Below are 20,214 nucleotides of genomic sequence, written 5' to 3'. Positions count from 1 at the left end.
ATGTTTTGACATATCATATCGACCCATCTATCTATATTATTTGGAACAACCATAGACACTCTATATGCAGTAATGTTGGAGTTAGCTATACAGGGTTGAGGTTGATTCCAAAAATATATATACTTTGAGTTGTGATCTAGCCTGAGACGTGTATACACTGGGTCGTGGATTGATTCAAGATAATATATATCGATTTATTTCTGTACATCTAATTGTGGACAACTAGTTGTAGGTTACTAACGAGGACAGCTGACTTAATAAACTTAAAACATTAAAATGTATTAAAAATGTTGTAAATATATTTTGAACATACTTTGATATATATGTACATATTTGTTATAGGTTCGTGAATCGAGCAGTGGCCAAGTCTTACTTCCCGACGAAGTAAAAATCTGTGAAAGTGAGTTATAGTTCCACTTTTAAAATCTAATATTTTGGGATGAGAATACATGCAGTTTTATAAATGTTTTACGAAATAGACACAAGTAATTGAAACTACATTATATGGGTGAATGATCGAAGCCGAATATACCCCTTTTGCTTCGTAACCTAAGAATTAGTAAACCGATCTACTAATTGACGCGAATCCTAAAGATAGATCTATTGGGCCTAACGAACCCCATCCAAAGTACCGGATGCTTTAGTACTTCGAATTCGTTTTTATCATGTCCGAAGGATTTCCCGGAATGATAGGGGATATTCTTATATGCATCTTGTTAATGTCGGTTACCAGGTGTTCACCATATGAATGAATTTTATCTCTATGTATGGGATGTATATTGAAATATGAAATCTTGTGGTCTATTATTATGATTTGTTAATATATAGGTTAAACCTATAACTCACCAATATTTTTATTGACGTTTTAAGCATGTTTATTCTCAGGTGATTATTAACAGCTTTCGTTGTTGCATATTAAAAATGGGACAAGATTTGGAGTCCATGCTTGTATGATATTATGTAAAAACTGCATTCAAGAAACTTATTTTTGATGTAATATATTCTTATTGTAAACCATTATGTAATGGTCGTGTGTAAACGGTATATTTTAGATTATCATTATTTGATAATCTACGTAATACTTTTTAAACCTTTATCGATAAAATAAAGGTTATGGTTGTTTTTAAAATGAATGCAGTCTTTGAAAAACGTCTCATATAGAGGTCAAAACCTCGCGACGAAATCAATTAATATGGAACATTTATAATCAATATGAACGAGACATTTCAATCGCCTTTACAACTAATAGAACGTAGTTATTGGCTACATTATTGGGAAGTCGCGAACCCCTATTCAGAGTACATTATCTGTGTCACCCCTTGGTAAGAGAAGTCTTTCGGATACAACGTGAGCTTGACTGAGGCACACCGGTTGTAGCAATTCCACCGAGCCTTGGATTCCCATTGAGGACTCTTTCGTAGTGAAACATCTAACTAGACCCCTAGTACAATGTCGGTCCTAGACCATGCTAGTGTAGTCAACAAGCATATAAACTTAGTACGCACACGCTGAAGCACAATGGTTGTTGTAAGCTATACCTCTGCTAAGTAAGGCCATGGAACACGGTTAGTGCTGATTAGTACACTTCACCATAATGCGGTCTCAAGCATTGCACACTGCTTGAGGGATTCTTGGTTAATTAAGGAACTGTTTGTTCGAACACATAAAGGATTGGACCGTTAGGATAACCGAACGTGTTCATGGAAGTCAACTTGATTTGGCCATGGTGTTCTTTATGGTTGAACTCTTTTTAAGGGCCTAACTATCTTTTAAAACCAATCATTAACGAAAGCATCGAGGCACATCAAGTCTCTCGGATATGGAAAACCATGTATCCTATTACGCTTAAGAAAGTTTAGACCATTTTGGAATGTTAATACGTCACCCAACCGAGTCGCTCAATTGGATGAGCCGTCTGAACGTGTATGCATGTAGTCATACTGCACGGTGTTGGGGGTAAGGGACGTTGATGTCTATTCAGAATCTTCAAGCCTATCGCATTACTCAGTGACATGTCTTATGACAGGGGCGTTTAGGACTAGTGTAATGAATATAAGGTCACTGCCTATCCATGAGCCAGCATTTTATAATCCCAGCGAAGTAACTAACAAAATCATAGCATGCACTTGTTTTAGCCTTATCTGAATTACAAATTTTATCGTATTTACTTTACTTTATCCTTTAAACTAGAAAACCCAAAATTAGGTAATAACCAACTACTCCTGAACCTTAGAATTATCTTAAGCTTTAGATATAGGTTCGATTCTACTGATATCTCAAAAATACGACTCTAGGTCATACTTCCCTTACTCATAATAAGGAGTAGTAAGATTTAGGCTCTGCTAAATATAAATTTAAAACCCATTACCCCTTTGATTGTGGTTGATTCTGATGCCTTGCGGCCTAACGACACCGCATAAATAAAACCGCCCGTTTTGGCCATATCATTGTGGTAACAAGTTTTTGACGCCGCTGCCAGGGAACTGGTATCAGACAATACTGCTTCTATCAAACTCATTCATAAGCATTTAGTGGTGTCTAAGAAAGACAATTATACACGGACTTGGTTGTTGGATTTTCCGAACAGTCTCCAATTATATTGGAACCAAAAGGATCCTGCCTCTCCGTAGTCAGCCTGGCCACTTGGTTTGTTGAATAGTTTGTGCAAAGCTCTGTTATCAAAATACCAGGGAATCAGTAGCAAAAACCAAAAGCATATCCTTAATTAGGATAATTATAATACCTTAGAATTGGATTACTTTAGGATACTTTAGATTAAGATTACTTTAGATTAAGATTACTTTAGGTTAAATTAGGAACTTAGCTTACCAGCTTAAACTTTAAAAAAAAAAAGGCATACCCAGTGTATGACCCAAACCCGATCTAGACCAGGACGGTTGCTCTTCGTACCTGATCCAGACGCAATAATCTTTAAAGCATGCAAGGAAGCACGAATCAGGAAACAAATGGCGTTACGCGTTACTTTAGCAGAAAACACAAAACCCTCGATTGAAGGTCGAGGAGGACCGATTAGATTTTTAGAGATTCAAGGACACTCGTTCGAGTTAAAACATCACATTATACAGCTCATCCAGAATGGCTGTCAATTCCATGGACTACCGAATGACGATCCAAATTCTCACATCGATAAATTTATATCTCTTTCAAACTCCTACAAACAGCCAGGGATAGGACAAGATATAGTCCGGCTATACTTGTTCCCCTATTCTCTCACTCATCATGCACAAACATGGTTTGAAAGATTGGAAAAAGATTCCATCACGTCATGGACGGAGATGGTACTAAATTCCTAACCAAATATTTCTCTCCTTCTAAACAGACCAAACTCAAGAATGGAATCATTAACTTTAAACAAAGTTATGGTGAATCTCTTTACACTTCATGGGAGCTATTCAAAACCCTGCTGAAGAAATGCCCTAATCACCAGTTAGAACGGTCAGCCCAAATCTGTACCTTCTACAATGGTCATACGGTAAATCATAGGACGACGATCGATGTCGCCGCTCAAGGAAATCTGATGAACCAAACCGCAGACGAAGCATGGGAGTTGCTCGAAAACATGACTATGCATCATCATGACTGGAACAGTGGTGAAACAACTTCATCATCTACACCACTCTCTGCACTTAATAATCAAACGGAGGCCATCAAATCTCTCACAGACAAGATGGAATTTCTTGCCAAACAAGTCGGAGAATTGAAGACGCAACCGCAGCAAGTTAACCAGGTCCAGGCATGTGTTAATTGTATCAACCCGCAACCCACTGAAGAATATCAATTTGAGTACGAGAACCCTGACGGTTCAGTCTGTTACATTCAATACCCAGCTCGTCAATCAAATCTCGGATTCAATCAACAACCTAGGGTTAACCAATTCCAAAGAAACAACCAACCTTTTCGTTATCGTTACCCACCTTATCCACCCCAACAATCTCAATTGACCTACGATCAACCACTTCCACTCACTGGTCCACCAGCTGAGGAAAATTCCCCAACCACCCAGATTACAAAAGTAACTAACCCTACTCTCGGAGCTGATGATCAGTTGACACAGTTCATCCAAGGACAACAACAGCTAAATCAGAGAACTGCATCTAGACAAGACCAGACGGAGATACTAATGAGAAATCAATTGGCTCTGCTCAAAAGCCTAGAAACGCAGCTCGGACAGTTATCACAACACCTTGAAAGCCGACCTCAAGGAAGGTTACCTAGTAATACTATCCAAAATCCCCACATAAAAGAAGCCAAGCACATGGATTCTGTAATCCCAGAGGAAGAACCACAGAGAAGGTCAGCTACGCTCAAGAACAAATCGAAATATACTCAGAAGTTGTCCACTACAACTCCAGTGCATGTACCCTACCCTGGAAGGCTACAGGAGGAACCATCCAAGCTTGATTCCTTCAAACTCGATGGAAGATTCCTGGAAACTGTATCCAAAGTCCCCAACCAGAAGAGATGTATCCGAAGGCTTCTCTCTACAAAGGAAAGGATACCAGATTCTAACAAAATTCCGCTGAGTGAAGAATGCTCAGCAGTACTCAGAAACTCTCTACCACAGAAGTTAGGAGATTCAGGTCGATTCATTTTACCGTGTTCAATCTACCAAACTGGAACCATTCATGCGCTAGCAGATTTAGGAGCAAGTATCAACCTAATCCCCTACTCTCTCTACAAGAGATTAGAGTTAGGAGATTTGTCACCAACTAAAATGACAATCCAACTTGCCGATCATACAATTCAATATCCTAAGGGCATAGTTGAGAACGTCTTGGTGAAAGTCGATAAATTCTTGTACCCTACGGATTTTGTAGTAATGGACATCCAAGAAGACCTACACACACTGATAGTGTTAGGACGACCTTTCATGAATACGGCTAGTACTATAATTGATATGTAAAATCAAACCTTGATCTTACGATCACATGGGGAGAGCGTTACCTTCAAAATTGACCGACCTACCGATCTTTCTGGACAGGCAGAGATGTTTGCTATTTCCACCAGACGGATCACTTCCGATGATGAGTCCCCACCACCAGCCGAAGATATCGAGATGGGTATCGAATCACAGTCTGCTGACGACCCAGAAATGGAAGAAGAGGACCACAATGAAGAAATAGAGGAACGGGAAGAACCTGAGGGAGAAGAGGAAATGGAAGACGTAAAAGAAACTGGGATGATACCATCTCCAAGCCCGGAACGTCATGAAGAATTAATGAGACTCGAGACAAAAGATCACAGTTTAATCATACGCTTCAAAAAGAAGACTGATAAGGTTGAGGTTAAGGATATAGAAATTGATCCCACAAGTGTCAAAGTGAAGAACCAGAATACTGAAGAAACCCGTTCATCAGACGAATCTTCAGAAGACTATTATACCGATGATGACGAGGAAGAGCAACATGAAGACATTCTGGATAACTCATATTCTCCATCCGAACCAGATCAGGAGGAGCCGGACTCTTCTTCAGATCGAATTCTGATCATATCTACTCACGCCGACATGATAACCTTCATCAATGATACCGATGAATTTGAAGATATTCTTGAAGCCATCCGTAAATCAACAATTGATTTTACACCACTCTTAACCGAACGAATCATTTCTATCAAAGATGAGTACAACCTCTATCTACAGAGAGAAGACAATAATGTTGAAATCCTAGAAGAGCGCATTCAAGACTTTATCAATACCCTTCACGATCATATCTACCGTGAAGAAAGGCAACGAGAGCACGATTCAGTGGTTCGCAATATTCTGGAGACAAGATTCTGTCGAGATTAGAAGATCATTTACTCTAAGGTCTACAATGCCTTAGCTGGATCTGCACTTCCGTTCTCAGGAAATCAACGAGCACTACTGACTCTCATCCGGAAGCATATGGATCTCTCCACCGGACGCCCGACTTATCACTCTGACTTGCAAATGATCGAGGATATTCACAGCTTTTTCGCTCTCTTGGAAAGAGATAATTTCGAAAGCACACCAGAGAGGCTAGTGATTTACATAACTATTGATCACCACGCCAATCTAATAATCAAGGAGTTACAAGACGCAGTCATAGAAGAAGTAAGACGCAACAATCCATTTTCTCATCTTGAACCAGACCGAGTTAACATTGCCACCTACATTACAAAGTAGATAGCACGTATCTTCCAAGAATCCACGGATCTTAGTTTCGCATTCAAAGCCGGATGTCGGGAGATATACTCAAAGATGGTGACATTAATGCTTGGGTCAGGACTGCTCTTCACTTCTTTTCAGCTTCGCCTCTTAGTAAATCTGTGCAAAGCTATAGACTCCTACTGTGGAGACCACCGATCAGAAGATTTTGAGACACTGAAGATACAATTTCTGACACTATTTGAAGATCTCCGAAATGAACATCCTATCAGAGAAGTAATCACCACCAACACTACCTCAATGATTGATATTTATGGATCAATCGCGCATTATCTCTCTTTCAGAAGATCTTCAAGAGAAGTACCGGATCTGCTTCCACTGTTGGTCCGACACTTTATCAGGATTTATCCACCAAGACTCACATTCCCTCGATAAGACCAAGATCACAACTACCAGAGGGGAATGTCTGCTTTTTAGGCATCATTAGGGTCAAGCCAACGACCTTAAACAGAAGCGCTTCTCGGGAGGCAACCCGTGCAATAAAGTAGAGTAGAAGAATAAAGAATGACAAGTGAGCCGATAAATAAAGGACTTCCAAGCTTGCTAGCCTCTTCACAAACAACCACGTCTGCTTGGGGTACTCCTTTCTTCCCGTCACTAGTTCAATTTTTAAATTATGCCACATCCTAGCTTATCACTAAGTGTGGGATCCCAAAACCCAAATAAACACTAGACGAATAATCTCAAATCTTCTAAACTCCTGAGTGTGGGATACGCTAGGAACATTGAGGACAATGTTCGTCTAAGTGTGGGATGTTGGTATAATCTTTTTATGCTGTATTAATAAACCATTATGAAGATTCCAAGTTCTTAAGCCAAATTTCAAATTTTTAACAAAAGAAAGCCTTTCCGAAAAAGTATTTTTTAAAACCTGAAACGTTTGTAAATAAAAATAAGGCTTAGGTAAGATGGAAATCTTGTTAGGACGAACCGAATCTCTAAAAGAGCATTGCATGACTAGGAATTATCGACCTAAATTGATTATGGTGAGGCACCCAAATAAGACCAGCATTCATCTTTAATGCTTCACTATTTTTCGTTGAGAGTGTCGATGTCTGTGCTCGAAATCAGAACTTGCTCTAAATCTACATTATAAAGTAACGAAATGTGATTCGGTTATAATAAGAAGAGCTAGCCATTTGTCAAACAAACCTTTCACACCTCCGCTACCTCTACCACACCACCTCATCCACATCATCTTTACTATCACTCGAAAAACCCCGAAAATGAGATTCCTTCCGAAGAAACCCAATGTTATAAATCTCTCAAGTATCATGGCAAAGGTCTTGAAAAGTTTTCCGTCAAAAAGTTTCTCGAGATTAAATTTCCAAAATATATTTATATATATATATATATATATATATATATATATATATATATATATATATATATATATATATATATATATATATATATATATATTTATTTTATCAAAGTTCTGAAAAAAGAAGCAGAACTTATAAAGTGAAACGTCAAAGAAGAACTTAACCACAAATGCTTACCACTCCAAAGGTATGTATATATATATATATATCAAAGTTCTGAAAAAAGGAGCAGAACTTATAAAGAGAAACGTCGAAGAAGAACTTAACCACAAATGCTTACCACTCCAAAGGAGGAAAGTTCAAAAGTGCTTCTCAAAAATATCAGCACTCCTATCTATCTTAAATTTTTCTGAAAATTCCGAATAAAAGTCTTTAAAAGACTATGTTACTTTTTTCCCACCCCTTTAAAACAACTTCACCACCACTCCAAAATTCCTTTCCATCATTGACAAATGACCTAGAAGCTATGGTTACTACCGTTTTCACATTAGTAGCAAGCATTTGAGTCTTTATCAAGCCTATGACGATGGGTGCAACATGACAGGCTATGAGTGAATTCATTTCTTAGATCTATAGGGAATCTTAAACACTTGAGTGATTTGAGTGACCCGTGAAACCTGGCCTAAGTCATGTAACCTCCTCGCATGCTTGCAGAGATAGTTTCAACCTTAGCATAGATGACTCACCTTATCTCTCGCTCTTATAATAAAAAAGCAAATCGCTTAGGCTATTAGAAAAGAAACTCCTTAAAGATTTCTTAAAGTAAAAAATGAAGTTTGCTTGAGGACAAGCAAAGTCTAAGTGTGGGATATTTGATATTGACTAAAAAGTCACGTTTTTACCTCGGTATTAAGGCCCAAAAAACAGTAAAGTTTCAAACTTTATCGCCAAAATACCCGCTTCGTTGGTCAAAATCAAAGAACAAGTAATTACGAAGACGGTGCAAGAAGAATAAAGTAAATCGGAGCTAAAACGAAGATTCTAGAGCGAAAACGGTGAAAGACAAGAAATCAAGTTACGATCTAGCAAATCAGCAAGCCAAACGGCTTGCCAAACGGGCTGCCAAACGGCCTGTCTGGCTTGCAAACGGCCTGCCACACAGCTAAGTTAAAGGACCCTTACAAACGGGCTGATCTGGCAAACGGCCCCTGCAAACGGCTTGCCAAACGGCCTGCCAGCCGTTTGCAGGAAAATTTCAAGCTTATTTAAAGGGTCTTTGTCATTCATTCCAACACACGCTTCAATTCTCTTCTTTCTCTCTCTTGTACAATATTAGTCATACTCTCAAGGTCTTCGACTCCGTGTGAGAAACCTAGTACCCGGAGAAGAACGCCGAAGATTGTATTAGGAGCGGTCTGGAGTTTGAAGTTGTCACTTTTGTATTCAGAACTCGTTTAATCTACTGGTACTTCTATCTTTTGTCGTCATATAATGACTTCCATTATTATGCTTTGTGATACTGTTGCCATGATTACCGAGTAGTTATCTTTAGTGCATGTTATGACGTAGTCAGTTATAATGCCGAAATTATATTATGGCTTGTGTATGTTATCGAAATGCTTTCCGATTATGCTTTAAACTCAATCACTTTTCCAACTAATAGAACGTAGTTATTGGCTCTATTATTGGGAAGTCGCGAACCCCGATTCAGAGTACATTATATGTGTCACCCCTTGGTAAGAGAAGTCTTTCGGATACAACGTGAGCTTGACTGAGGCACACCAGTTGTAGTAAGTCCACCGAGCCTTGGTTTCCCAATGTAATGACCCGACTTTTTCGACTTATATTTATACTTTATACTTTCACAAAACTGCGTATATATGCGTACTGATCTAGATAATATTCCGGGATCATTATCCATGTTAATTACTTTCGTTAATATCGTAAAACGTATTATTAAGTGCTTAATTACTTAACTTGATCCTCGAATGCTTTTATGACCGTTAGTGTCACTAGTCGCTTAGAACGAGATACGTACTTGGTACACGTTAAACTTTGGTCATAATTGGAGTGTTATGACTACTTAATCCTAATTGTTATCTCTTAATGACAATTACTTACCTTGTCGGTTGCTTAATTATGCTTAGTGTTTTATTAATGCACACTAGTTAGTATTAATGGGCTTATCACCTTAATGGACTAAGATCACCAAGGCCCACCCTACTCTAGCCAATGGACTAGTAAGTTAGCCCATCTTAATGGACTTATGAACCCATTAAGACATAAGACAAATCCATTAAGTTATAAGACAAAATTACTAGCATGCTTATGTACCATTTCTTACATCTTTTAACACCATGCTACATGCTTCCCAACATGCACACATCACCCTTGTACCACCACCCATGTCAACCCAAAATGGTCCCCCCACCCCATAACCGTCGGCCTTTAATCACCCTCACCACCATTCTCATTTTCCAACTTTCATTCTCATTTTCAAATCAAAAACACACACAATTCTCTCTAGTTTTTCTCTCTAGTTTCTCACTCTAAAACTTAAGAAAACTTGTAAGTTTTCTTGAATTTCTTTCTTCTTTTTCTTTCCTTAACCGAATTCATCATCATCATCTTTCAAAGATTCAAGTTTTGTAACTTGAATCTTCATACATCTTGTAACTTCAAGCCTTGGTTTGAAGAACATGCAAGAAAAAGGAATCCAAGCTTTGTATGTAACAACCCAACCCGTTATCCAACCGAAAGCACTTAATTTTTTTTTTAAATACAGGAAACGTGCGCTGCACGCGGCCCCAATGGTGCGCGGCGCTCAAAAAATGCCTGTTCGGGTTTTCCAACTTGGGCAAAAAGATTTCCTACTTCCCGACACTTTTAGACGAAACGACTTTCACATCACATTATAATAAGTAAAACTAAGAGGTTTTCAAAATAAAAACGAGTTTTACAACACCGAGCCCACATCGTCCTGAATTACGAAGTTCGTACAAAATACAAATTTCGACCACAAAAGTTTAATTTCCAAACGACACTTAGAGCATGGCGTTTGGGGTTAAAATACCTAAATCTTGGTCGAACTTCCAAAGCTAATCCCCCGAGAGCCACTATTCCAAACAAATACCTTTGCCCTTATCCAAGCCGGAGCCTAAAAGGGTAAACAACGAGAGGGTAAGCAAAATGCTTAGTGAATGCAATAATTATACATATACATATATAACCTACTTACTTGCAATCACTTACACCATGCCGCATACAAGCTAGCAATTCAACAATCATGCAAACATTATGCATAAACTAAATGTCTGCAATTCACAATAAGCTAGCATCGCCAATAGCATATAGTTCACAATTTAATATGCTAATACCAAACTCACACAACCATGGTTAACTAATCGTACAAGGGAATGGTACTCACGAAAGACCATCGGAGATCACAACATCCATTAGTGTACTTAACACCGCATATCACTAACCCCCGGGTAGTGTCTTAACACCGAGACTAACCCACCCTTCGAAACAATGTGGTGTCTTAACACCGCGACTAGCCCACATGTCATCAATTCCGAAGTGGTGTCTTAACACCGCGACTAACCCACTCGTCAGGTAAAATGTGATGTCTTAACACCGCGACTAGCCCACATTTTACACCACACAAATAAATACATTATATACATACACATATAATTACTCCACTCACCTTAACGCCTTTTGTGAATGATAACATAGCTTGCAGCCTTCAATGTAACGTACATAATACATTATGCATATAATCAATCACATAATCAAGTTGGTTAACCAACTGACCCATTATCTTAGCGTCATTTTGACCCATAGTGCAATTTCGACCCATTTGCACTCTTAATCATAATATTAGGTCAACTTCGCCAAAACTCTAACACTAGCCAAATATGGTTTTAATACACATTTTAACACAAGGTTATCGCATTTTCACACTCTTTAAACAACTTAGGTCATAAAAGACTCATTTGACCCATTTCAAGGTTAACACACCCATTTGGGTCACCAACCTACCCAAATAACACCCACTTACTTAATATCAAAGTGTGCTATTGATTAACTAACCATTTAAGACTCATAAACACCAATTAACACTTTGAAACCCTAGGTTAGTTACTATTGAGTCCTCATGACTCAATCTTACCCAAGAACACTCAAAATCACCAAATATGGGTTTTATGTTCACCATTTACCCAAACCCTAACCCTTATATAAATCAAAGTAAGAAAAGTCAAGGTTAGGACATACCACCACAATCAAAACGTAGCTAAAGGCTAGATGAACAACTTTAATACAAGTGCTTTGACCCAAAATCAACTTCTTCCTTCTTGATTTGAGCTTTCTCACTCTCAAATGGGTTTCTCACTCTAGAACCTTTAATTGGAGAGATGATGTGGTTGGTGATAATGTTGAATGTGTTTCAACCACCACACAACTGGCCACTAAAGCCCTAAACTCATCCTCATGTAAAAAGACTAGAATGCCCCTCATTAAACTTTAAATTAAAAAGCAGGAATCTGCCAACAGCAGCAGTGCACGGCGCGCACCCTTACCCATATGCGGCGCGCACAAGGGTCTGGGCAGACTCTGACCTCCGTTTAATTACACAATGCTCCCCACACTTTAAGTACCCTATTTACACTTCTGTACAATAATTATTCGGGTCTTACAACTCTCCCCCACTTAAATCGGAGCGCGTCCTCGCGATCCAAGCCGTATGACAAGCGAGAAGATATATCAACACAAATTCTTCGGGCTCCCAAGCAAACTCGGAACCTTTACTACGACGCCATTGAACTTTAAAAGTTCTCACCTCTTTATTCCTCAACATTTTCACCTTTTCATCGAGTATTGCTGATAATGCTAAAATCGAACATATATTTCATAACATTATCCCTCAAGAAAGACAAGCTTTTAGTTGCAATTGTTCTATTTACAAGTGCTATTCGTTTAAATAATAAAAGGTGAAGACAAAAGACAGATTCGACAAATTGAAGACGCAAACGACCAAAAAGCTCAAAAGTACAAAGTACAATCAAAGTGGTTCCAATTATTGTTAAGAAACGTCTCAAAATTACAAGAGTACAAGAAGCGAAACGCAAAATACAAGATATTAAATTGTACGCAAGGACGTTCGAAAATCCGGAACCGGGACCAAAGTCAACACTCAACGCTCGACGCAACGGACTAAAATTTATGAGTCAACTATGCACATGAATATAATATAATATATAATTAATTCTTAAAATTAATATATATATTATATTATATATAAAACGTCGACAAACAAGAAAACAAAGAATTGTGAGCTGTTACCTACCACCATGCGATCGCATGGCCTGGAGGCACAAAAGCCATGCGATCGCATGGCCCTGAAATCCAGGCCTGGTCCTATAAAGTTCGCGAGTTTTAGACGAAATTTACACATCTTTTCTTCTTCTTACTCATACGTAAACATATATATATATTATAATTTTAATTTTAATTTTAATTTTAATTCTAATAATAAGGGTATGTTAGCGAATGTTGTAAGGGTGTAAGTCAAAATTCTGTCCGTGTAACGCTACGCTATTTTTAATCACTGTAAGTTATGGTTAATGTTATTTTTAATTTAATGTCTCGTAGCTAAGTTATTATTATGCTTATTTAAGACGAAGTAATCATGATGTTGGGCTAAAAATATTAAGATTGAGTAATTGGGCTTTGTACCATAATTGAGGTTTGGACAAAAGAACGACACTTGTGGAAATTAGACTATGGGCTATTAATGGGATTTATATTAACTAAATGATACCTCGTTAATTTAATATATAGACTTATAATTTGACGTATTTATATATAACCACATACGCTTGACTGGGTACGGTGGACGGGATATCTATAAATACCAATAATTATTCATTTTACCAGACACGGAACTGGATTAATAGTTAATAGACTTGTTGAAACAGGGGTGGATTACATTCAAGGGTAATTGGTGTAATTATTAACAAAGTAGTAAAACCTTAGTTTACACGCAGTCGATAACCTGGTGTATTCATTAAACAAAGTATTAAAACCTTGTTACAATTCGAATCCCCAATTAGTTGGAATATTTGACTTCGGGAATAAGAATAATTTGACGAAGACTTTCGCACTTTATATTTATGCCTGATGGACTATTATGGACAAATCCGTATGGACATATCGAATAATCCAGGACAAAGGACAATTAACCCATGGGAATAAACTAAAAATCAACACGTCAACCATCATGATTACGGAAGTTTAAATAAGCATAATTGCTTTATTTCATATTTAATTTCCTTTATTTTATATTTAATTGCACTTTTAATTATCGGACTTTTATTTATTGTCATTGTATTTAATTGCACTTTTAATTATCGTACTCTTTAATTGTCGTACTTTTTATTTTATCGCAATTTTTATTTATCGCATTTTTATTTATCGCAATTTCATTATCGTTATTTACTTTACGCTTTAAATTAAGTCTTTTATTTATTTTTAATATTTTACATTAGGTTTTAACTGCGACTAAAGTTTTAAAATCGACAAACCGGTCATTAAACGGTAAAAACCCCCTCTTTATAATAATAATACTACTTATATATATTTTTGTATTTTTACAAATATAGTTTTTAAATATATAGCGTTAAGCTTGTTTAAGAGATCCCTGTGGAACGAACCGGACTTACTAAAAACTACACTACTGTACGATTAGGTACACTGCCTATAAATGTTATAGCAAGGTTTAGGTATATCCATTCTATAAATAAATAAATATCTTGTGTAAAATTGTATCATATTTAATATTATTTCGTTATAAAAATAATACTATTTCCTAGTACACCTCGCACACATCAAGTATTTTTGGCGCCATTGCCGGGGAACACATAAACGCCGAAAGCGCAACGCTATAAAATTTTTTTTTTATTAATTTTTAGTTTACTTTTATAAAAATACGTTTTTGTAAAAATACGTTTTAAAAAAAAAACTCAAAAATACAAAAAGAAAAAAAACAAAATAAATATATTTTTAATAGTTTGTTAAATATATATAAAGTTAAAAAGTATTTTTATTTTAGTTTTTAAAAATTAAATTTGTATTTAAGTTATTTATATATTTTATATAATCTCAAAACAGGGAAAAAAAAGTAATAAAAACACTCGAGGCCCGTTACTGTAGCAGCCCAGAACCTGGCCCGAATTCCTTATCCATGCGATCTCATGGATTTTTAACGTGAGGACCATGCGATCGCATGGCCCTGTCTGACACGCCCTAATTGAGTAAAAACAGCAATCATTACGTAATTATTATTATTATTATTATTATTTAATTTAAACCCTAATTAGGTTTTAAGTTATTTAATTATTTAGTTTAGTTTTTATTTAATTTGTATTTTAAGTTTAATAAGTTTTAATAAATTATAAAATTAATAGTTTTATAAAATAAATAATATAAAAATAATATTTTTATAAAAATTGTACTTTTTACAACTTTAAGTTTATTTATTTTTATATTTTGTACCTTTTAATCGTTTAAGCGTAATATTTGTATTTTTCGCTCGTATTTAGTTCTAAGATATAGTTTTTGCCGTAGTTATTTTTATTTCTAGATTTTTAGGCTTTGCCGTAAAATCCCTTAAGTGCTTTTTCTTTAGACTAAGATTTAGGTGCTTTAGAATTTTGCGACGCCGTTTTTATATTTTTGTACCCTTTTTAAGTTATTGCCATTTGGGATATAGTTTTTCTTTTAAGATTTAATATTTTTAGACGCAACTTTTAATTCTTAGTTTTTAGTTCCTTTTTAAGTATCGACGCGCTACTTTCTTTTTATTTTTCGACCTTTTATTTTTCGACGTTTTTCGACGCGTTCTTTTTCTTTCTTATTTCTCGACGCTCTAGTTTTTAGGACTTAGATTTTTTATATTTCTTATCTAAAATTTCTTTAAATTTAAACGAAAAATTATTTTAAGTGATTAAATTGATAGACATCAAAATTTTCTGGTTCGTAGTAATAGTTGGATTTGTACGTGGACCGGGTTATTGGAGCCAAACAGTACTCAATTATATTGAGACCAAACGAATCCTGCCCCTCTGCTGCATCTTTTGGCTATTCGAAACGTGGGCAAAATCAGAAAAGTCTATTAATTTGATAATTTATATAATTTTTTTATAACTAATAGGATATTCATTGAATGCACCGAGTAAAACGTTCACCACCTTTTGTACGTTCACCACCTGTAACTCGATAAAGACATCTAGAAAATATTGTCGCCGTTGATTTTTCTTTAGAATCGTCATCCAGTCGACCAAGTACTCCAATTCAAATTTCCGATAATCCATTTTTTGAACCGAACCTCACAATTGAGAATTCGGAGAATATTCAGGGATAATTCATAGATCCTGAACCATTAATCTTTTCTCCGGAACCACCAATCATTCAAACAGAGATTGTTGAGGAACCTACCATTAAATCAGAATCCTATAGTGATTCAGATTTAACAAATTCAATCATGGAGAATCTGGAACCTCTAAGTATGGAAGACCGAATGCGAGCTAAACGCACTGGCCAAGGTCACGCAATTACTCAACCTGACATTAATGCGCCAGATTATCAAGGGACAAATCCTACATATGGTGACTAATCAATGCCAATTTAGTGGTGCACCGAAGGAAGATCCAAATGAACATCTTCGTACCTTTAATAGGATCTGCACACTATTTAAAATTCGAGAAGTTGAGGATGAACAGATATATCTCATGTTACTTCCCTGGACTCTAAAGGGAGAAGCCAAAGATTGGTTAGAATCGTTACCTGAAGGAGCGATTGATACATGGGATGTTTTAGTTGAAAAATTTCTTAAATAATTATTTCCGGCATCTAAAGCCGTGAGACTTCAAGGAGAAATTGTTACATTCACACAAAAGCCAAATGAAACTCTATATGAGGCGTGGACAAGATTTGGAAAGTTATTAAGAGGATGTCCGCAACATGGTTTAGACACCTGTCAAATAGTACAAATATTCTACCAAGGATGCGACATCACTACAAGAAAAGACATCGATATAGCAGCTGGTGGTTCCATTATGAAGAAAACCGCAACTGATGCTTATAAAATTATTGATAACACTGCTTCCCACTCACATGAGTGGCACCAAGAAAAAGATATCGTTAGATCATCTAAAGCAGCTAGAGCCGATTCTAGCCATGACTTAGATTCCATTTCTGCAAAGATAGATGCTGTCGAGAGACGAATGGAAAAGATGACTAAGGATATTCACTCAATAAGAATTAGTTGTGAGCTGTGTGGAGGACCACATTTGACAAAAGATTGTCTCAGTATTGAACTAACAATGGAACAAAGAGAGAATGTTTCATACATAAACCAAAGGCCTGGAAATAATTATCAGAATAATTATCAACCGCCAAGACCAAACTACAATCAAAACCAGAATTATAACCGAAATGTTTCATACAACAATCAACAAGTTTCTAGTAATCAACAAGTATCCAATAATACTTACAATCAGCAAAGACCTATTTTTCAAAACAAACCACCACAAATCGATGATAAAAAGCCAAATTTAGTAGATATGATGTCAAAGCTAGTTGAATCTCAAACACAGTTTTTCATATCTCAGAAACAAACTAATGAACAAAATGCTCAAGCATTTAGAAATCAACAAGCTTCTATTTAAAATTTGGAACAAGAAGTGAGCAACCTAGCAAGGTTGATAGGTGAAAGAAAACCGAAAAGTCTACCTAGTGATACAAATGCTAACCCCCGGAATGAAACAGCTAAAGCCATTACCACAAGAAGTGGTATTACACTTAAACCACCTGAAATACCTGTAATTTCTGATGATGCTATTCCTACTCCACAAGAACCACAGTCTGAACAAGATAAGGAAACAGAACCATTAGTTGAAAAGGTTAATGAAGATAACACAGTTAAGGCTAAACCTTATGTTAAACCATACCAACCACCACTTCCTTACCCGAGTAAAATGAGAAAAGAGAGACTTGAAGCCGAGCAATCCAAATTCTTGGATATGTTTAAACAGATAAATGTAAATCTTCCTTTCATTGATGTGATTTCAGGAATGCCTAGATATGCTAAATTCTTAAAATATTTGATCACAAATAGAAAGAAAATGGAAGAACTCTCGGCTGTTACTATGAATGCTAATTGTTCTGCAGTACTGTTGAATAAGATACTAGAAAAATTATCAGATCCAGGAAGTTTCACAATTCCATGTTTTCTGGGTAGTCTTAGTTCAATAGAAGCATTGACAGACTTAGGTGCTAGTATAAATCTAATGCCGTATTCACTATACGTTAAACTAGACCTTGGAGAATTGAAACCAACACGAATAAGTATACAACTAGCCGGTCGATCAGTAAAATATCCTAGAGGGATAATGGAGAATATGCTAGTTAAAGTTGGTACTTTAGTATTTCCAGTAGATTTTGTTATTCTGGACATGGAAGAAGATTCTCGAGTTCCTCTCATATTAGGAAGACCATTCTTAAACATGGCCAAAGCAATAATAGACGTGTTCGGTAAGAAACTGACCCTAAGTATAGAGGACGAGAGTGTTACCTTTTCAGTTGATAGAGCCATGTAACAACCGTAATCTGCAGATGATACATGTTATTATATTCAAACTATAGAATCACATGCAAAATTGTTAGAAGAATTTCCAGAATTACAAGGAACAGGAGAATGTTCTTTAGGAGAAGGAACTGAACCAATTGATGAAACTGAAATGTTAGCTACACTTATGGCTAATGGATATGAACCAACAACAGAAGAAATTCAAATGCTAAAAGAGGAAGACATATATCGATACAAATCATCGATAGAAGAACCACCGACATTAGAGTTAAAGCCACTTCCAAACCATTTGGAATATGCTTATTTACATGGTGAATCTAAATTACCTGTAATAATATCGTCTTCTCTTACTGAAAATGAAAAATCTCATCTCATTTCTGTGTTGAAAGCTCATAAACCAGCTATTGCATGGAAGATTCATGATATTAAAGGAATAAGTCCTTCGTATTGCACACATAAAATCCTTATGGAAGAAGGTCATAAAACGTATGTGCAACGCCAACGAAGACTAAATCCTAACATGCAAGATGTTGTTAAGAAAGAAATTATTAAACTGCTAGATGCAGGTTTAATTTATCCAATTTCTGATAGTCCATGGGTAAGCCCAGTTCAATGCGTGCCTAAGAAGGGTCGCATGACTGTCATCACAAATGAGAAAAATTAGCTTATTCCTACTAGGACTGTAACAGGATGGCGTGTTTGTATTGATTATAGAAAATTAAATGACGCCACCAGAAAAGATCACTTTCCCTTACCTTTCATTGATCAAATGTTGGAAAGATTAGCCGGAAATAGTTAATATTGTTTTCTTGATGATTTTTCCGGATATTTTCAAATTCCAATAGCACCCGAGGATCAAGAGAAAACCACATTCACGTGCCCTTATGGTACTTTTGCTTACAAACGCATGCCATTTGGACTTTGCAATGCCCCTGCAACCTTTCAAAGGTGCATGATGGCGATTTTTCACGACATGATAGAAGAATGCATGGAAGTTTTCATGGATGACTTTTCAGTCTTCGGTGATACTTTTGAATCATGTCTAGTTAATCTTGAACGAATGCTTATTAGATGCTAACAATCAAATCTAGTACTTAATTGAGAGAAATTCCATTTCATGGTTAAAGAAGGCATCGTTCTTGGACATAAAATCTCAAATGAAGGAATTGAAGTGGATAGAGCTAAAGTAGATGTAATTGCTAAACTTCCACATCCCACCAATGTTAGAGGAGTTAGGAGTTTTCTAGGGCATGCCGGTTTTTACCGACGTTTCATAAAAGATTTTTCTAAAATTGCCACTCCTATGAATAAACTCCTAGAAAAGGATGCTCCATTCATCTTTTCAGATGAATGTATCAAATCTTTTAATATTCTTAAAGAGAAACTCACTAATGCACCGATCATGATAACTCCAAATTGGAATCTACCGTTTGAACAAATGTGCGATGCAAGTGATTTTGCAATGGGAGCCGTTTTAGGACAAATGATTGAAAAATGATTTCAACCTATTTATTATGCTAGTAAGACGTTACAAGGAGCACAAACGAACTACACAACTACTGAAAAAGAACTCCTTGCTATTGTCTTTGCTTTTGACAAATTTCGTTCATATCTCATTCTAGCAAAAACGGTGGTCTATATCGACCATTCTGCTCTTAGATACCTATTTTCAAAACAAGATGCCAAACCACGATTAATTCGTTGGATCTTACTCTTACAAGAGTTCGATATTGAAATCCGAGACAAAAATGGAGCAGAAAATCTCGCCGCTGATCATCTTTCTCGTCTTAAAAATCCTGAATTAGAAGTTCTAAATGAATCGGCCATACAAGACAACTTTCCTGATGAATATCTATTGAAGATAGATTATAATGAAATTCCATGGTTTGCAGACTATGCAAACTATTTAGTATGTGGATTCCTTGAAAAAGAATTATCGTACCAAAAATGAAAGAAATTCTTTAGTGATATAAAACACTATTTCTGGGAAGATCCACATTTGTTTAAAAGTTGTCCCGATGGAATAATACGCCGATGTGTATTCGGAGATGAAGCTAGTCAAATCTTAAACCATTGTCACACAGGACCAA

The sequence above is a fragment of the Rutidosis leptorrhynchoides genome, chromosome 9 (assembly GCF_046630445.1).
Source record: "Rutidosis leptorrhynchoides isolate AG116_Rl617_1_P2 chromosome 9, CSIRO_AGI_Rlap_v1, whole genome shotgun sequence".
Taxonomy (NCBI): domain Eukaryota; kingdom Viridiplantae; phylum Streptophyta; class Magnoliopsida; order Asterales; family Asteraceae; genus Rutidosis; species Rutidosis leptorrhynchoides.
This window is presented reverse-complemented; position numbering follows the sequence as displayed.